The sequence below is a fragment of the Amphibalanus amphitrite genome, unplaced genomic scaffold (assembly GCF_019059575.1).
Source record: "Amphibalanus amphitrite isolate SeventyFive unplaced genomic scaffold, NRLGWU_Aamphi_draft 000739F_arrow, whole genome shotgun sequence".
Lineage (NCBI taxonomy): Eukaryota > Metazoa > Arthropoda > Thecostraca > Balanomorpha > Balanidae > Amphibalanus > Amphibalanus amphitrite.
The window spans coordinates 221,140-239,858 of record NW_024882233.1 but is presented as its reverse complement, the minus strand read 5'-3'; the positions used below and the strand labels follow the sequence as shown (position 1 = coordinate 239,858).

The 18,719-nt window shown below is 50.6% G+C and overlaps 1 non-coding gene across 1 annotated transcript; it reads left to right on the top strand.

The window, feature by feature from the left end:
* The first annotated feature begins 4,837 nt into the window (after positions 1-4,837).
* Positions 4,838-5,050, top strand: LOC122365427. Its single transcript, XR_006253737.1, has one exon. It is a non-coding gene; the product is annotated as a small nucleolar RNA U3 (small nucleolar RNA).
* The last annotated feature ends 13,669 nt before the right edge of the window (positions 5,051-18,719 follow it).

Here is an 18,719-nt window from a genome sequence, read left to right as displayed (position 1 = left end):
TTCCATGGACAGTGGCCACTACACAGCCTTCTGCCGCGCACCCAACACGGACAGATGGCACAAGTACGACGACCATCAGGTGCACGAACTGAGCGGGGGGAGCGTGCGAAGCTCGGCCGGATACTTGCTGTTTTACTCGGCCATCGACCAGCGGCTGTAGGCTCTGCCACTTCCGCCCGTAACCGTTCGAACGTTTAGTTCGTCCTCCATTCTTGAGGGCACTGTGAGTTTGTAACGTGACTGCAATGATTGTGTTACGAAATATATTTATCAGCATGAAGCTGAAAAATGAAAGTTCATGTCACCAGAGTCCATCAAAAGTTAACTTTCGCCTATTTCGACCTTTTCGACCCTCCCCCTCCCCACCATGGCGAAGTTTGCCCTCGAGGATCTCAGGGCGAATATAAGACACACGGGGGCCACGTGGGCCTCCGAAGCCTGCGTCATGTCTGGGGTCTTCAGAGGTCAACGGCATGGAGCTCTTACGGGAATGGCGCGGAAACAGCGCGGCTCCTCGGTGACCAGCATGGCTCCTACCGGTCTGTCAGGAGCCAGTAGAGGTCATCAGAAGTAGTTTCGACAATTACTTTTGATGGAGACATGCTAGAGGGATTAAAGAACCTGAATGCATTCAGCTCAACAATACACCTCGACTTTTGGGCAACATGACCTTTTTCTGGCAGAGCATGAGCTTGACCTAAGGTCAACTTATTGACCATTCAGCGTGTCTCGGCAAGACAAACATAATGGCAGTAAAATCTTCCGAAGGCATCACTGACGGAGGAGCGGGAGCAGGCGTGTTAATCGAGAGGCCGGACGGCGAGGTGACGGAGCTCCGCATCGCCGCCGGCCGCCTCTGCTCCAGTTACAGAGCGGAGATGATCGCGCTCCAAGCAGCTGCCGACTACCCAACAGACGACCCCGCACACGAGGAGGACCAGATCATCTTCTGCGCCGACTCCATGGCGGCACTCGCGCGTCTCCGTGAGGGACCGGTGGCGCATTCGCCTTCGACGTGCATCAGAGCCGTGCCGGTCACATGGGCAGAGGCCGTCAGCTATCCGCACCGGGTGCCAGGACAAGATGTGTACGGCAGCGTGTGCAGGCCTCTGCCAAGAGGAGCCGGTCTCGCCAAAGGCTGCTGTTTGCGGCTTCCGGTCCTATGTTTGTGTCATACGTCTGGTCCAGCCCCGACTCTGAACCTCGTGGATCGTGTCCGCCCGCGACGGCGGCTGGCGGACAACTGGCGTCCGCAGCCGACCGGCACATAGCGAGCGGGCCACGCGCCACCAGCGGAACAGCGCGGACCGGTGGCGCAGTGGCGGCGCCAGGCGCACGGAACAACGGGGCAGCGCCTCCAGCCGATCCATCGGGAAACAGTGATAAAAACTTGGGAGCAGTTTTGCTCAGTGTGCCGTTCAAAGTTTGTTTTATTTTTAAAGCGAGCAAGCAATCAACATGATCAGTTAAACGCCGTCGATAGGGAGGATCTATAAAGCGATAGCTGTGCCAAGTCTACTCCTCTACCAAGTAACCGTCTCTAGAAACTGTAGCTGCCATAGTGATAACAGGTGGCGCCACATGCGGAACTTTATATACCGTGGCGGTTGTAGCTACAACCCCAATTTTTAAAAGTACAACCCCAATGGCAAAACTACAACCCCAACATTGGAAAATTAAGAATTAGCCTGAAACACATGAAAATGAACAAAATATGTATCCCTACAGAAGCAGATAATTGAGATATATCAAGAAAGTGAAGATATCAATAAATTAAGACATCTTTTTGAATTCCAGATGCTAAAAACATTGAAAGTGCTCTGTTAAGAACATATTATTCCGCTGAGACAGTGAGCAGAGCATGATATGAAAGTCAATCACTTCACACTTCTTAAGCATACTAATTGAATCATATTGAAAGTGTTCCAAAAAATCTTAACATGTAACATGAAAGTGTGAAGCAAAAAAAAAATCATAACATTCATCATACTTTTGCAGTGGCGAATCCAGCTCAGAGTTTGGGGGGGGGGGGCAAACCATAACAATTTATCGATTCCTTCCATGCCTCGTCCATAGGCGTAATATTAAAATTATGCCGTTTGGGAGGGGCAAATGCCCATTTTGCCCTCCCCCCTGGATCCTGATCCGCCACTGTACTTTTGGGTTTTCTCACTAAATATTTCATACCTGTGGGCTGTGCTTATCAAAGAGATAAGCATAGATGAAAGTTTGACACAAAACAGTAAGCTTCAGAAATAAATTAACCTAACCTAAGCAAGCCTCCACCCTATGTAGCATTCAATCACCATAATCATAATATCAAATACATTTCTTAAGTGAAATATCACTCTGTTCGCAATTTTGTCAGTTGGCACAATACCACCAATCAGCACGAATATTTGGCTAAAATGACGACACTTGAAATCAACGTTGACGACCATAAAAAGTAAAAACCAATCCTGTGCGATAATTAGTGCTGATAATCTTACTGACAGGTTCGCGAACAGAATGCAAACGATGCAAACTAAGTCACATGCGTCACATGTAAGCCAGCATGACGCATTTGATACAAATGCAAGGTTTTGGCGTCTGTCAAATCAGCAGCAACAAATATCAGCCTCACATCAGCATATTTCGGGGTCTTTCGATTAGGCTGAAAATCGGTATCCAGGGCCTCCTCGATGCGCTGATTCCGAAAATATGCCTCTTTGGGGTGGTATTTTGCACCGTTAACGAGTAAATGACCAATTAACATTTTAACGGGAAACGGCGGGGTCTTTCGATTCAGCTGAAAATCGGTGTACAGGGCCTCCTCGATGCACTGATTCCGAAAATGTACCTTTTTGGGGTGGTATTTTGCACCGTAACCGAGTTAACGACCAATTAACATTTTAATGGGAAACTGCGGGTTCTTTCGATTTAGCTGAAAATCGGTATACAGGGCCTCCTTGATGCACTGATTCCGAAAATGTACCTCTTTGGGGCAGTATTTTGCACCGTTGACGAGTTAACGGCTAATTAACATATTAACCGGAAACGGCGGGGTCTTTCGATTTAGCTGAAAATTGGTATACAGGGCCTGTTTGATGCGCTGATTCCGAAAATGTACTTCTTTGAGGTAGTATTTTGCACCGTTAACGAGTTAACGACCAATTAACATTTTAACGGGAAACGGCGGCGTCTTTCGATTTGGCTGAAAATCGGTATACAGGGCCTCCTCGATGCGCTGATTCCGAAAATGCACCTCTTTGTGGTGGTATTTTGCACCGTTAACGAGTTAACGACCAATTAACATTTTAATGGGAAACGGCGGGGTCTTTCGATTTAGCTGAAAATCGGTATACAGGGCCTCCTCGATGCGCTGATTCCGAAAATGTACTTCTTTGGGGTGGTATTTTGCACCGTTAACGAGTAAACGGCCAATCAACATTTTAACGGGAAACGACGGGGTCTTTCGATTTGGCTGAAAATCGATGTAGGTACAGGGCCTCCTCGATGCGCTTATTCCGAAAATGTACCTCTTTGGGGTGGTATTTTGCACCGTTAACGAATTAACGGCCAACTAACATTTTAACGGTAAACGGCGGGGTCTTTCGATTTAGCTGAAAATCGGTGTACGTTCAGTGTCTCAGGGGCAGACAAACAAGCCGCTATGTGTTCCTAGCCATCGTGGCTGTGAAGAGTATGCGAAACAATGCATAATACATTTGCTCGTTGAAAAAAAAGAAGATCATCTACATAGTTAATTGAAGTATTCGGTGATATGAAAAGGCTGTGGCATTTATTATTTAGTTTCCTCAGGTTGAGATAATTTAGATCCAGTGTTATGTTCCTTTGCGGATTTGTGTTCGGTATGTTGTCCTCGTTTGCAAAATATCTCATGTCTGATCAGTCACTATTCCGGTTTATACCTACTACCCGTTTCCGTAATAGATGTATTCCAAACGACAGTGGCATTAATATACAAAGATTGACTCGTTTTAAGTTTTTTAGTCTAAAAATAACGTATTCCTGTTTACCTAGGTCTTCGTTGTCAATTGCCACGAGTCAGAGTGGCTTAAATTGTTACTCGTAGGAAAGAGTCCTGCTCCAATACTGAGTAATGTTTGTGTCAAATGTGGAAAGAAACAAGTATTCATAGGGACTGTGATTTTGGGCGTTTACCTACCGTTTCCGAATCGCCACGACCAGTACCTAGCGGCGGAACACCCTCAATTAAGGGGGGCACTGTCGACTTTTGATCCCATTCTTTCCATGCAACGCCCATAGGGCTAATGTTAAAATGCCAAAATCAAAGGGGGCACGGTTCCCTGGTGCCCTCCCCGTTCCGCCGCCTATGGCCACGACCATGGTGGCGACTGGCGATACCCGAGTACCTACAACCAGGCACATAGCCAATGGAGGGACGACAGGGTCAGCCGTCTCTCCCTGGAGATGGACCACTTTTATTTTTTTTATCTTTTTTTTTGTAAATGAAAATGTGGGCCCCTCCCGAAAAATAGTGGGCCGAATCCGGGGACTTTTCGGGTTTTGGTGGGGGTATACCCTGGGCTCCGGCAAACTACAACCCCAATGAAAAACTAAAAGTTCCACCCCTGGGTGGCGCTTATTCAACAGGACAAAATATGATCAGGTTTTTATGGATGAACGCTTTAAAAAATAACTTTTCAGGGTCGCAAGTAGCACAATGGTGAGAGTCAATACAAAACGTAATTGAAAATAGTTCTAAACAGCCAATATATTTTGAGAATCACATGTTATGTGCGACGAAAAGTCGTAACTGACGGCACAGTCCACTCAAAGCATGCATATAGGTGCGAAAGTCCGCGGCGAAACCAAGACCTTACTTCTACAGGATCATTTCTATAGGTCTTATCGCGATCATTCACTCGAATATTCGCGTGTCTCAAACCACGATGAGGAGTTGTGGTGAACTTTCTTGAGCGGGAAGCGGATCATAAGTTGCCCTTTTGGGTAATTTTTGATCATTGAAGACCGTTCCGTCACTTGCCTTGGTAAATGACGGGGGAGAGTTCACGTTCTGAGTGGTTTGACTCATTATCATTTGATTGATGCGAGATGGTGGAAAGTTTGCGTACCTAGACTTCTTACATTCCTTGTCGGGAGGTGATCTTTAAGTGGAAATACGATAAACTATCTGAACATTTACATTTTGTGGTAGATTAGCGCCTTATGTCGGAAAACCCAATTTTGAGTTGTTCCTGGCCTGCCGGCAGATTCAGGTCAGGACGCTTTGGAACTTGATTGATGCTTATCGTGAAATCAAGCAACGTTTTCTGACTCTCATTGGTGTCTTGCCGTCTCGCTACCTCAATTTTTCTTTCTTTCAGGAAGGATGCTGAATGAGCGTGCAGAGACGCGACTCAGCTGTTCCCGAGTCATGCTAAGTGGGAGCAGAGTGACTCGGCTGCTCCCGAGTCACATACTGAGTGAGCGTACAGGGACGCGACTCGGCTGTTCCTAGTCACCACTCACCACGTCACCAGTCACCGTGTCTGGGCCAGTGGCGGCGGAAGGTATTCTAGGATAGGGGTGCAAACGATATTGAAGCGCCCCTTCCCGCTGGGCGCCCCTTACCATGCCGATGGCCGTCCCTGCACTGGAAAATCAGTTTCGCCCCTATACAGGCGCCCATAGAAGTTTGCAGAGTGCTATTCCTGGTCATAATCATCTCCCCAGTAAAAAAAAAACGCAAAATACGCCCTAACACTAGGGGTGTAACCGCCCATACGGACAGTGCAATTTTACAGGCCCCAATCTCGGACCTCCCTTAACATTCATATGTTGTAAACGGCAAACCGCCCCCGATAAATGTTACACAAACTAAGTTCCTCTCGCATATCGGCCATCAGGCGCCCCTTTTTGTCGCATGGAGCCTGCAACGCTATAAGCCCTCATATGTTCGTGTTGGCGTTCGGAGGCTATCGCCTTCAAAGACGTCTCCATAAATGTTTCTTTTTCGTCCCACACACAGGCGCCCCTCTTTCGCATGCAGGCGCCCCTCTTCCGCATGGCGCGCTTCTCGAGTAGCTGCACCCTCCTAGCCTTTATCGCCTGGCAGGATTATATTCGACAGGGTCGGCAGCATCTGCCTTTGTTTCAGATAAGGATGCCCTCCACTCTTCAGCATATCAAAAGATACTTTGCCCACGTCATTGCTACCCTCTTCGTGTCACAAGTGCCTTTATCAGTTGCGGTGTCGCACTGCTCAGCTTTATGGCTGCCGCACCTCTCAACTTCCTGCCTCCTCTACAGATTTTCGAGGCGCCCCTTTCCATAGCTTTAGGGTGCAGCTGCCCCCCTTGCCCCCCTGCTTCCGCCGCCACTGGTCTGGGCGACTATCGACTATGAGCGGCACCACCCGAAGCCGAGCCCGGAACACCGCTGTCCAGCCATCAGCTGACCAAACAGGGACACACTGAGGAGCAGAGGTCCGCCGGAAACTATAACAACAGCTACTGAAAACGGCTCCTTCTCCGGACCGGAGTGACGGGGCTGCCCCCGCCCAGGGGCACCTGAAACCCCGTCTCCACGCACGGCCATGGCCCCAGCGCGGATCCCGATAGGCGGCGGAGCGGCGCTGGCACCTGGGACTCGACTGGCGCAGACCGGAGCAGCGACTCCGGGCGCCTCACCCGCCGCCCGGCCGGTCGGCGGCCGACTGCCGTGCCTCTGCCACGGGACGCGCCGCCGCGTCCCTGTGGGCAGGGGCGACGCCAGGCACGGCGCCGGAGGAACCGCTTACACCGGCCGAGCATCCCATACCGTGGAACCGTACGGCTTAGAGGATGGTTTACGAGCAAAGCCGTCAACACAGGCTAAGGTGATCGTTAGTTCGCTCAGCGACTGGCATTTCACGGGTTTGTTCTGAGAGCTCTCCTACGCGCGTCCCCACCCCTCACATCCAACCTTTTACCAGTTGATCCACCCACTCTCCTTCACTGCCCACAACCGCATCCAGTTGCCCCACGATGGGGAAGCGGCGCCGTCAGCGCCCGCTATCCGACTCCTTATCCGATTCCGACTCTGACTCCCCTCTGAATCCGACTCCTCCCTCTGCCATGGATACCGACTCCCGCCCGACCGTCAACCCTCCCTCCTCTACCCACCCTTCGACTGATCTACCCGGTACCGACCCTCGCTCGTCCACTGACCACGCCCTGACCGCTGACCTGACCTCTGACCCCGCCCGGCACTCTGACCCTCGCTCGTCTACCGACCTCGCCCGGAGCCATGACCCTCGCCCGTCCACCGACCACTCCCGGAGCTCTGACCCGCGCACGAACTTGACCAACGCACCTGCCTGTGATTCGGTTGATCGCTCTCCACTCGAACCGTACTTGTCTCTCGACGGCTCCTTTCTGGTTGTTGAGGCTACCGATAGCGACTTCTCTTTCCGGAAGATTAACGTTTTCTGGCCTCAGAAGCAGATCGCTGCTATCTGTGGACAGCATGGCCAAGACATAGAAGCTCCAGCTAACGGCACTCTCGTCATCAAAACACACAATCGAAGGGACACGAAAGCACTCCTGAAGACAACCATGTTCTGTGGTCAGAAGGTGACCGTCTCTCTCCACCAGGCTCGCAACTCCTCTAAAGGCACGATTTTCGCCCCCGAACTCCGCCACATGTCCGAAGCTGAGATCTTGTCCGAGCTGAGAGGAGAGGGAGTGTCCCACATCCGACGACTGACTACCTTCCGTGATGGCCAGCGACGGGACACCAGCTTGCTGGTCCTCACCTTCGACAACACGACCCTGCCCGAAAAGATAGCCATCGGCTGGCTCAAAAAAGATGTCCGGGTGTTCATCCCAAATCCACTCCGATGCTTCAAGTGCCAACGATTTGGACATGGTAGCTCCACTTGTCGCCAGGCTGCTCGCTGTCAGAGATGTGGTAAGGCTCCTTATGAGAACTCCGAATACACTAAGCCAGTCTCTTGCTTGAGCTGTGGTAGCCCCGATCACTCAGTCTCGTCCTCACAGTGCCCCACGTGGAAGAAGGAAAAGCGTATCTGTGAGATCAAAGCTCAGTCCGGCTGCTCGTACCCCGACGCTCGTCGCCGTGTGGAAGCCGAAACAGCCACTCCGGCTCCTGGTCGGTCTTATGCCAAGGCCGCCCGTACAGAGACCACCTCATGCAGTAATCAGACTGAACCGATCTCAGCACTCCCCCCTCTTCAGTGTCTGAAACCCCTGACAGCATCTACGACCACATCTACGAACACCAACGACGCGACGGAGACTATTTTTGGTGACCCGATGCCTTCCTCCCCTCTTGAATCGCAGCCCGAGATCTCACAGGAGATCGCCCAGAAGCCAAAGCCCTCTACCGGAGCTGGTCGCTCCACCACAGACTGGAAGAGGGTCCAGCGGTCGAAAGATTCCCGACCCCAGCCTCCATCAAAGGATAGTCAGTCGTCAAGCGCTCGCACGTCACGTCCTCCTATCAGAGTGTCAATGGGCCACAACCGTGCGTCAAGTTGGGCTTCGCCCCGTCGTGCTGCTACAAACAGATACTCACTCTTAGAACAACAATAAACAGCCTACTCCAGTGGAACTGCCTAGGCCTAGTTTCGAACTGGGCCGAAAGCAAAATGTTCTTTTTACTTCTAGCACCCATCGTTATTGCTTTGCAAGAAACTTGGCTTCTTCCAACAGACCCCTACAACTTTTCTTTATTCAACTACTCTCTATACCGCTATGACGAGACAGATGGCGAGAGACGCCATGGCGGTACTGCACTCTACATCAATAATGATTTCGTTCATCAGCAAATACCCCTCAATACACAGTTACAAGCAGTCGCTTGTACAGTTCGTTTGAACGGTCGCAATATAGATATTTGTTCTATTTATATTCCTCCGAACACAGATAATCATACACTAGAAAGGCATCTTAACCAAATCATAGCACAGTTTCAGCATCCATTTCTCTTACTTGGCGACTTCAACGCCCACAATCCAATGTGGGGTCGGAACATTCGAGTCTCCGATGAGCGCGGCGAAGTAGTTGAGCGGTTTCTGGATTTCCATTAGCTTGTTCTTCTAAATAAGGGAGATAATACTCACTTTTCTCTCGCACACAATAGTGAATCGGCCATTGATCTCTCTATATGCTCTCCACAAATAGCAACTTTCTTTGATTGGCAGGTGGATGGTGACATTCATCATAGTGACCACTATCCGATTAAACTGCAGACGACCTTCCATTCGGAGGCCGCAGCAGACTGGGTTAAGTTTGAAGCTTTTTGTAACATTGATAACGACCAATTTCAATCTCCAGAACAAGGAATCAATTTCCTTACTGACACCATTTTGACAGCAGCTGAAGAAGCCATCCCAAAGACAACATATTCAACAAAACACAAACGAGTCCCATGGTGGTCCCAAAATGTGGCTCAGGCTATAGCAAAACGCAAACGAGCTTTTCGTTTATACTTACGACATAGAAACAATACCACTCTTCTCCTTCGCAACCAAGAAAGAGCTAGGTGTAGGAAAATAATCAGAGAGGCAAAGAAAGCTTCTTGGAGGTCCTTCCTCGCTCAGCTCAATTATCAAACTCCATTAAGTAAGGTGTGGAATTTAGTTCGTTCATGATCAGGCAAAAGAAGTTTTCATTCCCTTCCAGTCTTACACGTTAACAATACAAATATAACGCAACCGCAAGAAGTAGTTGATACGATTGCCCACACATTAGCTCGATGTAGTGCTTCACGGCATTATCGGGCTGGATTTATTGAATATGCTCAGCAACATTCTCGTCTGCCAGCAAATGGATTTAGATCAGAAAACAATGAAGAATATAACACTTTGTTTACGATGTCAGAACTCCAAAATGCAATTGACTCGACCGGGAATACATCAGTTGGACCCGATCAATTGCATTATCAGTTTTTCCGACATCTTCCGAGCAGCACTCTGCAGTTTATTTTATGCACATTCAACGAATTATGGGTAAAGCAAGTTTTTCCTGAAGCATGGAAGGAGGCTATCATCATTGCTTTGCCAAAACCAGGAAAAAATCGACAAGACCCGGCAAATTATCGTCCCATTTCTCTCACAAGTTGCTTTGGCAAGATATTTGAACGGATGGTTAAAAAACGCTTGGAATGGTTTTTGGAAAACAATCAACTTCTCTCCAAATATCAAAGTGGATTCAGAAAATATCACAGTACCCTAGATCACATCATTCGGTTAGAAACAGATATACGGAAGGGATTTAAATTTAAAAAACATACCTCTGCTGTCTTCCTGGATATTACCCGCGCATATGACATGGTGCACCGACCCACCTTGCTTTGCAAACTCCACAAAATCGGCATACGTGGACACCTTGCGCAATATTTGGTGGGCTTTTTGACTGGTGACCGCAGATTTCAAGTACGCTTTCGGTCAATTTTGTCCAACACTTTTCCGTTCGAAAATGGCCTACCACAAGGCAGCTGCTTATCTCCTTTACTTTTCAACGTTATGATCAATGACATTGTAGAAAACCGAGCCACCTCTCACACGCTGTATTCCTTACGTCATCGTGTCGCGGCGCCAACTGCCGCCGCGCGCCCGAGCCCGGCCGGCGGTCCACAGTGCACACACAGCTGTGCGCCATAAAACTAGCGCCGCAGGCGCAGGAAATGCGGCCCGCCGGTCCCACGGCCTCGGCGCGCCCACACAAACACGGTCATAAGCACACACGCACAATACACACACAAGGCACGCTACGTTCTACTAATTCATAACACAATTCTATTACACTCCCCCCTGATTTATAAATCACCATACTGCGTCAGTGTAGCGGGACGCCGCTCCCGCGTGCTCCTGCGAGCAGCTGCCGACTCCTCGCCATCGTGCGAGGCCCCCTCCGACTCGCCTCGAGCCGCAGCGTCGGGAGTGACACGCTGCTCATAAAAGATAATTGGGGCGCCCTCGTCGTCACTCTCACTGATCGGCGGACTCCTGCCCTCGGCCGGCTGTGGGAGAACGGCCAGCCTCAGGTCCCGCACATGGCGCGGCACTCCATCCACCTCAACACACTGTACAGACACAATACGGCTCACCGTCCCAAGTGAACTGGCCACGTCACAGCGGCGGCTCGGGTCCCTGACCCAAACCTTGTCCCCGACCGTAAAGCGGCTGATATCGGCATCAGCTGGCGTGTCTACATCTGGGACTTTCACTCGGTAATTAAACAGCGTTTCCATGGGGCTGGATCTCTGATCCTCCGTGCGTGGCATCACGTTATAGCGATACACCGCCTCCACCACTGAACACTTCTTTCTGGCCGCTAACGTTTTGATGGAGCGGTGGTTGCGCTCCGAGATGCCGTTACCGGACGGGACATGAGCTGCTCGATATCGAACGGAGACTCCCCACCGACTGACGAACTCATTGAACACGGCACTTCGAAACGATGGATAGTTATCCGTCAGCAGCTCAGTGGGAGCGCCTCGCTCCAGGAAGATTGACTCCAGCTGCGCGATGACACTCTCAGCGTCCTGTCGCTTTAGGCGCCTCCAGATCGCGTAGCGAGACGGCCCACAATCCACTAGGGTCAGGTAGAGTTGATTGTCGGCGTGGCAGACGTCCATGCTCACTCTTTCCCAGCACTCGTTCACCCCTAGCGTGCCGCGCACCCAGCGCTGCGGCGCAGGGTCGACCGATTGGCACGCCTGACACTGGCGGATCACGGCACGCACCTGAGCTCTGGTGACGTCAGAGCTCTGCCTCCTGCATAGTCTCAGGGTTCGTGTGATGCCAGGATGGCCGCTGGTGTGGTGAATCCGTGCGATGTCGGGCTCTGTGACGACGGCACCGCACACCATCGACGCGCCCTGCGGGGTCAGCCACTTTTTTGGCACTCTCGTGAGCGCGTCGGCCCGGTTCTCAGCCGATGTGACGAATTTCACGCAGAGTTGCATGGCATATTCTTCACCCAGCTTCTTCACTGTCTCAAGACGTCTCCGAATTAGCATCTCGCTCGCTGCCTTGGTTTTTACACGGGCTCTGCCAGACAGGACGTCGGACAGCCAGTGATAGACGGTTCGTGAGTCGGTCATGATCGTCACATTCTTCAAATTCCAGGACAGTGCCAGATTGAGCCCTCGAATCACAGCATCTAGCTCTGCGAGATTGATGTGGGTGTCCGAGCTCTTCCGCAGCCAGCAGGCGTCTTCAACGACGCAGTCGTTGATCTCCAGCACGGCCCCGATGGCGAGGGAGCTGGCATCGACCCACACCACACCTCCGCCGTCTCCAGAGACATCCCACCGGCCCCGCGCGGGGTCAGATGTGTTCACACGCTCCACCATCTCAATGACCATTGCACAGAGCTCCGGGTCAGTGACCTCGTCATCCCATCCACTGGACACAGCGGTGACACGCCTCTTCAGATATGACGCGGCCACGCGGAGCCAGCCGGCCACAGGAACAAGACTGGTGAGTCGTCCGCACAGAGAGAAGACTGCCCGTCTCGTCAGTTTAGGGGGCGGGCTGATGTCGGTTCTGTCACGCCTCCAGAACAGCCCGTCTCGCTCCCCCCAGACCCTTAGGCCAAGCACACGGGCACCATCGATCACACTTTCTGGCGCTTTGCAGTCCAAGCCATGGTTCTCGAGATGGGCCTTCACTTCAGCTGCGGTGGCGACCTCCTCATTCACAAATATGTCATCGACGTAGGAGGATGTCGCGCTGTCTATTCTCTGGTCCAGCCCGAGAGCCATGCTGAGCACTTTTTTCATCACCAGCGGCGCACAGCCGATTCCAAACCCTAGTCTCGTCAGACACCACCTTTTGCCCTGAAACACAACAGTCTGGTAGGGCCACAGAGACTCGCTCACATGCACCTGCAGGTAGGCGTCTTTGAGATCCAGAAGCGACACGTTCCGTCCGAACCGGCGCCACTCGCGAATTTTCTCGCTACACACGTCTGCGGCAGCCGTATGCGAGTCCAAATACTCATTCAGCTCTGTGAAGTCCATGACCGGGCGCACTTTGTCTTTGTTCGGCTGAATCACCGCCATCAGCGGTATTGTGCCCTTTGCCTGTCCGTGGACACGCTCGTCATAGGGAACAAGCCATCCGTTTGTCACCCACTTTGTGAGCTGTCGGTCATACTCCTGCCTGGCCTCTGATGGTATTGAGTACTCCTCCGCTTTGTTGAACAACTGTCCTGGCTCATCCCCACACCATTTCAATTGCACAGACCACTTTTCCTGGCTCTCATCGTAGCTCACAATAAAGTCCTTCTCCTCCTCGCGCCATATACCCGCCGCCGCCTCCGGCGCCGCCATTGCCCGCGTCTCGGTCACTGTCAGGGCCCCAATTGCCGCTGACCCAGATTCCGCCGCCTCGGTGGGTGCAGTCGACTCGGCCAGTGCCGCCGTCTCAGCTGCCACGGGCGCCGCCTCAGGCACCCGTCTCTCAGCCACCGCCGCCGTCCCAGCTGCCGCCGGCGCCGTATCGGGCGCCCGTCTCTCGGCCACCGCCGCCGTCCCTGCTGCCGCCGGCGCCGTCTCGGGCGCCCGTCTCTCGGCCACCGCCGCCACCCCGGTCGTTTGGGTGCGTATTATTTAGGCCAGGGTTCATAATGTCCAGGGCATGATGTGTGCAGTGCTCGAAATGGCCAGTGCCTTGAATTGGCCAGTGTTCATATTGTCCAGGGATTACATGGTCCAAATGTGGCCAACTGGCTGCAGATAGGGTAAATTCAAAGAGACCAGGGTTCATAATGTCCAGGGCACGATGTGTCCAGTGCTCGAAATGGCCAGGGTTCATAATGTCCAGGGCACGATGTGTCCAGTGTTCAAAATGGCCAGTGCCTTGAATGGGCCAGAGTTCATAGTGTCCAGGGATTACATAGTCAACCCAACCCAACCAAACCAAACCTAACCTAACCTAACCTAACCTAACCTAACCTAACCTAACCTAACCTAACCTAACCTAAGGTAATGATGTTTGCCTACCAGGGATAAGGAAATAGTTTCTCGCATGAATAGATTGCAAGCAATAGTAAATCAAATATTTTTAGGTTAAGTGGTTATGCATCAGGCTTCAGGCCTTCGGCCTGAAGCCAGATACATAACCACTTAACCTAAAAATATTTGATTTACTATTGCCTGTAATCTCTCCTAAGGCATTGCCTTCGGCACTGCACTGCTTTGCATTGAGCTGATTCCGTGTTTTTTACATAATGACGTCACTTTCAGTGACTATGCATTATGTAATCCCTGGACATTATGAACTCTGGCCCATTCAAGGCACTGGCCATTTTGAACACTGGACACATCGTGCCCTGGACATTATGAACCCTGGCCATTTCGAATACTGGACACATCGTGCCATGGACATTATGAACCCTGGCCATTTTGAACACTGGACACATCGTGCCCTGGACATTATGAACCCTGGCCTCTTTGAATATACCTTATCTGCATCCAGTTGGCCACATTTGGACCATGCAATCCCTGGACATTATGAACTCTGGCCCATTCAAGGCACTGGCCATTTTGACACTGGGCATAGCGTACCCTGGACATTATGAACCCTGGCCAGAATGAATGCTCCCCGGTCGTTTCAGCTCCGAACCTCACATGGTTCTCCGCACTCACCGTCACGCCACCCAGTGCACTCACGCCGTTCATCCCCAGGATAAACTCAAAGCCCAGCGGCTTCCGTGACACCACAAGCACGCGCACTGATACCGATTCGCCAGATTGCGATCGCACCTCCACGACACCCGTTCCCTCGCACCAGTATCGGTCACCGCTCACCGTCATCACGCTCACTGCGTCTCGATTCCAATTTCGACACACCGACACGTGCGCTACACACAAGCTGCATCCCGTGTCCAGCAGGGCGTCACAGGTGGCGCCGTCCACCGATACTCGCACAACGGGCAGCGCCCCGCTCACTGGAGACCGGGAGAGGAGGCTGGCGCCGAGCCCTCCTCTCCGCCGTCGTTTTCCGGACAGGACGAGGCGATATGACCGGGCCGGTTGCAGCGGAAGCAGCGCACACTGCGCCGACCGCCGCGGGCCCCGCCGCGCTCCCGCTGACCGCGAGCAGCGAGACAATCCTGCGATAGGTGGTTGGGCTGTCCGCATGAGTGACAGGTCACGCGGGGTGGCGCCGCCGACGTCCGCGCTGCTGCTCCCGTCGCTCCTGCCATGGCAGTCTCTTCTTCATCGGCGAGCACAGCTCGGGCCCGGCTGATTAGCTCGCTCAGCGTCATGCTTTCGACGCGGCTTCCTGCACGAAGCACACGGCGGGTGGTCTCCGGCAGTTTTGCCACGAACGCGCAGGCTAGGCCGCCGTCTGACATACCGCCAAACAGGCCGGACAGGCGACGCAGCTCTGCAACGAAGACATCCACCGGCTCACCTCGACGGAGCTTCATCTTCTCAAACCGGTCATAGGCGTCAAACTTATCCTCTGCGAAAGCCGAAATCAGGCCATTTTTGATGGTCTCGTAGCCAGCCTTGTCCTGCTCGTCCAGCTGCTGATAGACAGCGAACGCCCCGCCAGTTAGGCGGAGGGGAACGACGACGTGCAGCGCGTCGATGCCACGTAGACGGCACACCAGCTCCACCTTCTCCAGCCACTCTGTGACAGGCTGAGTCGCTCCGTCGAACTCAGGTATGAGTCGGAGATCGGCTGCAGCGTCCGCCGTACTCGCCGGCTTCACTCCACTCTCAGGCGCACTTTTCTCGTCCTTCATGGCTCTTACTCTCTGTCTCTCACACAAAGCCGAAATAGCTTGTAGAAAACCGAGCCACCTCTCACACGCTGTATTCCTTACGTCATCGTGTCGCGGCGCCAACTGCCGCCGCGCGCCCGAGCCCGGCCGGCGGTCCACAGTGCACACACAGCTGTGCGCCATAAAACTAGCGCCGCAGGCGCAGGAAATGCGGCCCGCCGGTCCCACGGCCTCGGCGCGCCCACACAAACACGGTCATAAGCACACACGCACAATACACACACAAGGCACGCTACGTTCTACTAATTCATAACACAATTCTATTACAGACATTTTTGACCAAATATCTCCAGACATTCAACACTCATTGTTTGCAGATGATTGTGCGATATGGTGCACAGACAGGGATCCAGCACATTCTGTTCCACGTCTGCAAGATGCGTTGAACAGTCTAGATGACTGGTCTTTAAAAAATGGCTGCATTTTTTCTCCTACAAAATCTGCTGTAATGGTATTTACAAAAAACAATCGAATGTTAGAAGAATGTACTTTGCGTTTATCCGGACATGTAATACCGCGGGTAAATTCATTCAAATACCTTGGAATAGTTCTTGATAATAGGCTATCAATGATGAAAAGGCTATCAATGATGAAACACGTAGCATATGTGAAAACAAAATGCAATAGAAGAATGAATTTATTCCGATGCGTAGCTGGCGCCGATTTCGGGGCTGATCGCCGAACACTTCTGCAATTGTATAAATCCTTAGTACTACCAATCATAGAATATGGTTGCACGGTATATGCAGGAGGATGTGAAGGTGCAATGAAAAAACTAGATATCATACAGAATGCATTTATTCGAATCGCAATTGGTGCTATGGAAACCTCTCCTATTTCATCGCTACAAGTTGAAGCAGTCATATCACCGTTGCGGTTCAGACGCATCGAACAAACATTGCGATATTCAAGTAAAATCATATCACACCCAAACCACAATGCTTTTAATGCACTTAAGACATTACCGTCAATACACCACAATTACCTTGGTCCAGCGGAACAAAGATCCGGCCTCACAATAGCATCCAGAATAAAAAAGTTCTGCTCCGAAATAAACTTCACTCGGCCAAGCATTCCTCAACTACCGCTGCTTTCCACCCCTCCGTGGGTAGACAGGTCTTGGAAGGTCTCGTTTCTTCTTGATTGTCCAAAAGTCACTGTTACAGACAACGAGATACAACATAAATTTAACCTGTTGCGGCGCGAACACTCGACTTTCCATTTCCTCTTCACCGACGGCTCAAAATCTGGTGATCATGTTTCCAATGCTGTATATGACCCCGAAAACAACTTTTCCATACAAACTCGTCTTCCAGATGGCACAACCACTTTCATAGCGGAGCTTCATGCAGTTTTAAAAGCAGTTTATTTAGTTGACGAAAGACCTTGGATAAAGACGATGATTTGCACAGATTCGAAATCAGTAGCTCAGTCCTTACAAGTGAACATTCCGTCATCTCATATTCTCATACTCATCTATAACAAACTGCACACATTGTCAAATAATGGAAAATGCGTTAACTTTCTTTGGATTCCAGGTCACAGTGGTATCCATGGAAACACAAAAGCAGACGAATACGCAAAGAAAGCATTGGCCTTTTCAGCTATCACACACATTCCCACTGATTATCAATCAATACAAGCAGCTATTAGACAGACAGTGCTCAAAGCATGGCAAGAACAGTGGACACAAGCAACACAATACACACAACTCAAGCAAATAAAACAAAAATCGAAATATGGCACACAGCTAAGCGGAACAATAGACATGAAGAAAAGGTACTAGCTAGAATGAGATTGGGCCATACAAGGTACACACATTGTTATATTTACACTAAGGATGCTCGTCCTTGGTGTACAATATGCAATTGTGCACAAACTGTCATGCATATCATCATCGAATGTAGAAAATTTGACAATGAAAGAAGGCGGATGATTGAATACTGCAACCGGAAGAATATGACTTTCACCCTGGGTTCCGTCCTCGGTGATTCAGAAGAATTGATCGAACTCCTCTTATCTCCGTGAAATTAGAATCTTCGATAAACTTTAGCTTGGCAACTGAGACGAAAACTACATGACGTAAAGTAGTATATTGATCCTCACAAATGGGCATGCAATGGTCATTTTGACCGAAATGCCCTAAAACAAATGAAATGAAATGAAATGAAATGAAAGCCGTCAACAAGAAAACTCTGGTTCCAACGCCACCCGGAGGAAATTTGGAAAATTAAACCGTGAACATGTTCATAAGCCAGTTTGCAGCACATCATAGTCATGTCCCAGAATGCAGATCCAGAGTGGTGGCAACAGGCGGTTTGACGAAGGTTATCGAACACAATTATTTTAGTCACATTTGGTACGATTCGGTCAGATTAGCCTTATTTTCCAGCGTAGCTTGAGCTAGTCCTTGCTCATTTACGTGCCTGATTTATCCAATCATCAGCCATTAGGCTTTATAATTTATATCCATTAAAAAGTTGAAATAAATTCATGGTTTGAATAGATTTGCTGTAAAAGAGACTTGTTAGATTCGGTGAAGTTTGCGTGTATTTGCCAGATAGGTAGCCTGTCCTGAAAACGGCTGAGGAGATGTTGCGGGAGATACTTGACAAGCGGCGTTAGTTATAATTCGGAAAATCTATTGCATTTAATTTCGTTGTGTTTTGTTATGAAATTGAAAGCTGCCTTCTCGTCAAAGAATTGAACTAATTGATGGGAGGGCAGGTGACACGGGACGCTTCAGTGGTCGCAAACTGCTTCTTTCGTATCGCGTTCATATTTCTTCATTCGGTGAGACCAACCAGTCGGCTGATCCATGGGTGGAGCTATTCCAGGAAGGTTGGTGGGGCAAAAAAAGTCGTCAAAGCCACAATGTCCGATTATGAAGTTGAATAAAATGCCACACTGAATCAAGTCCTATCATTACAGATATAATATTTT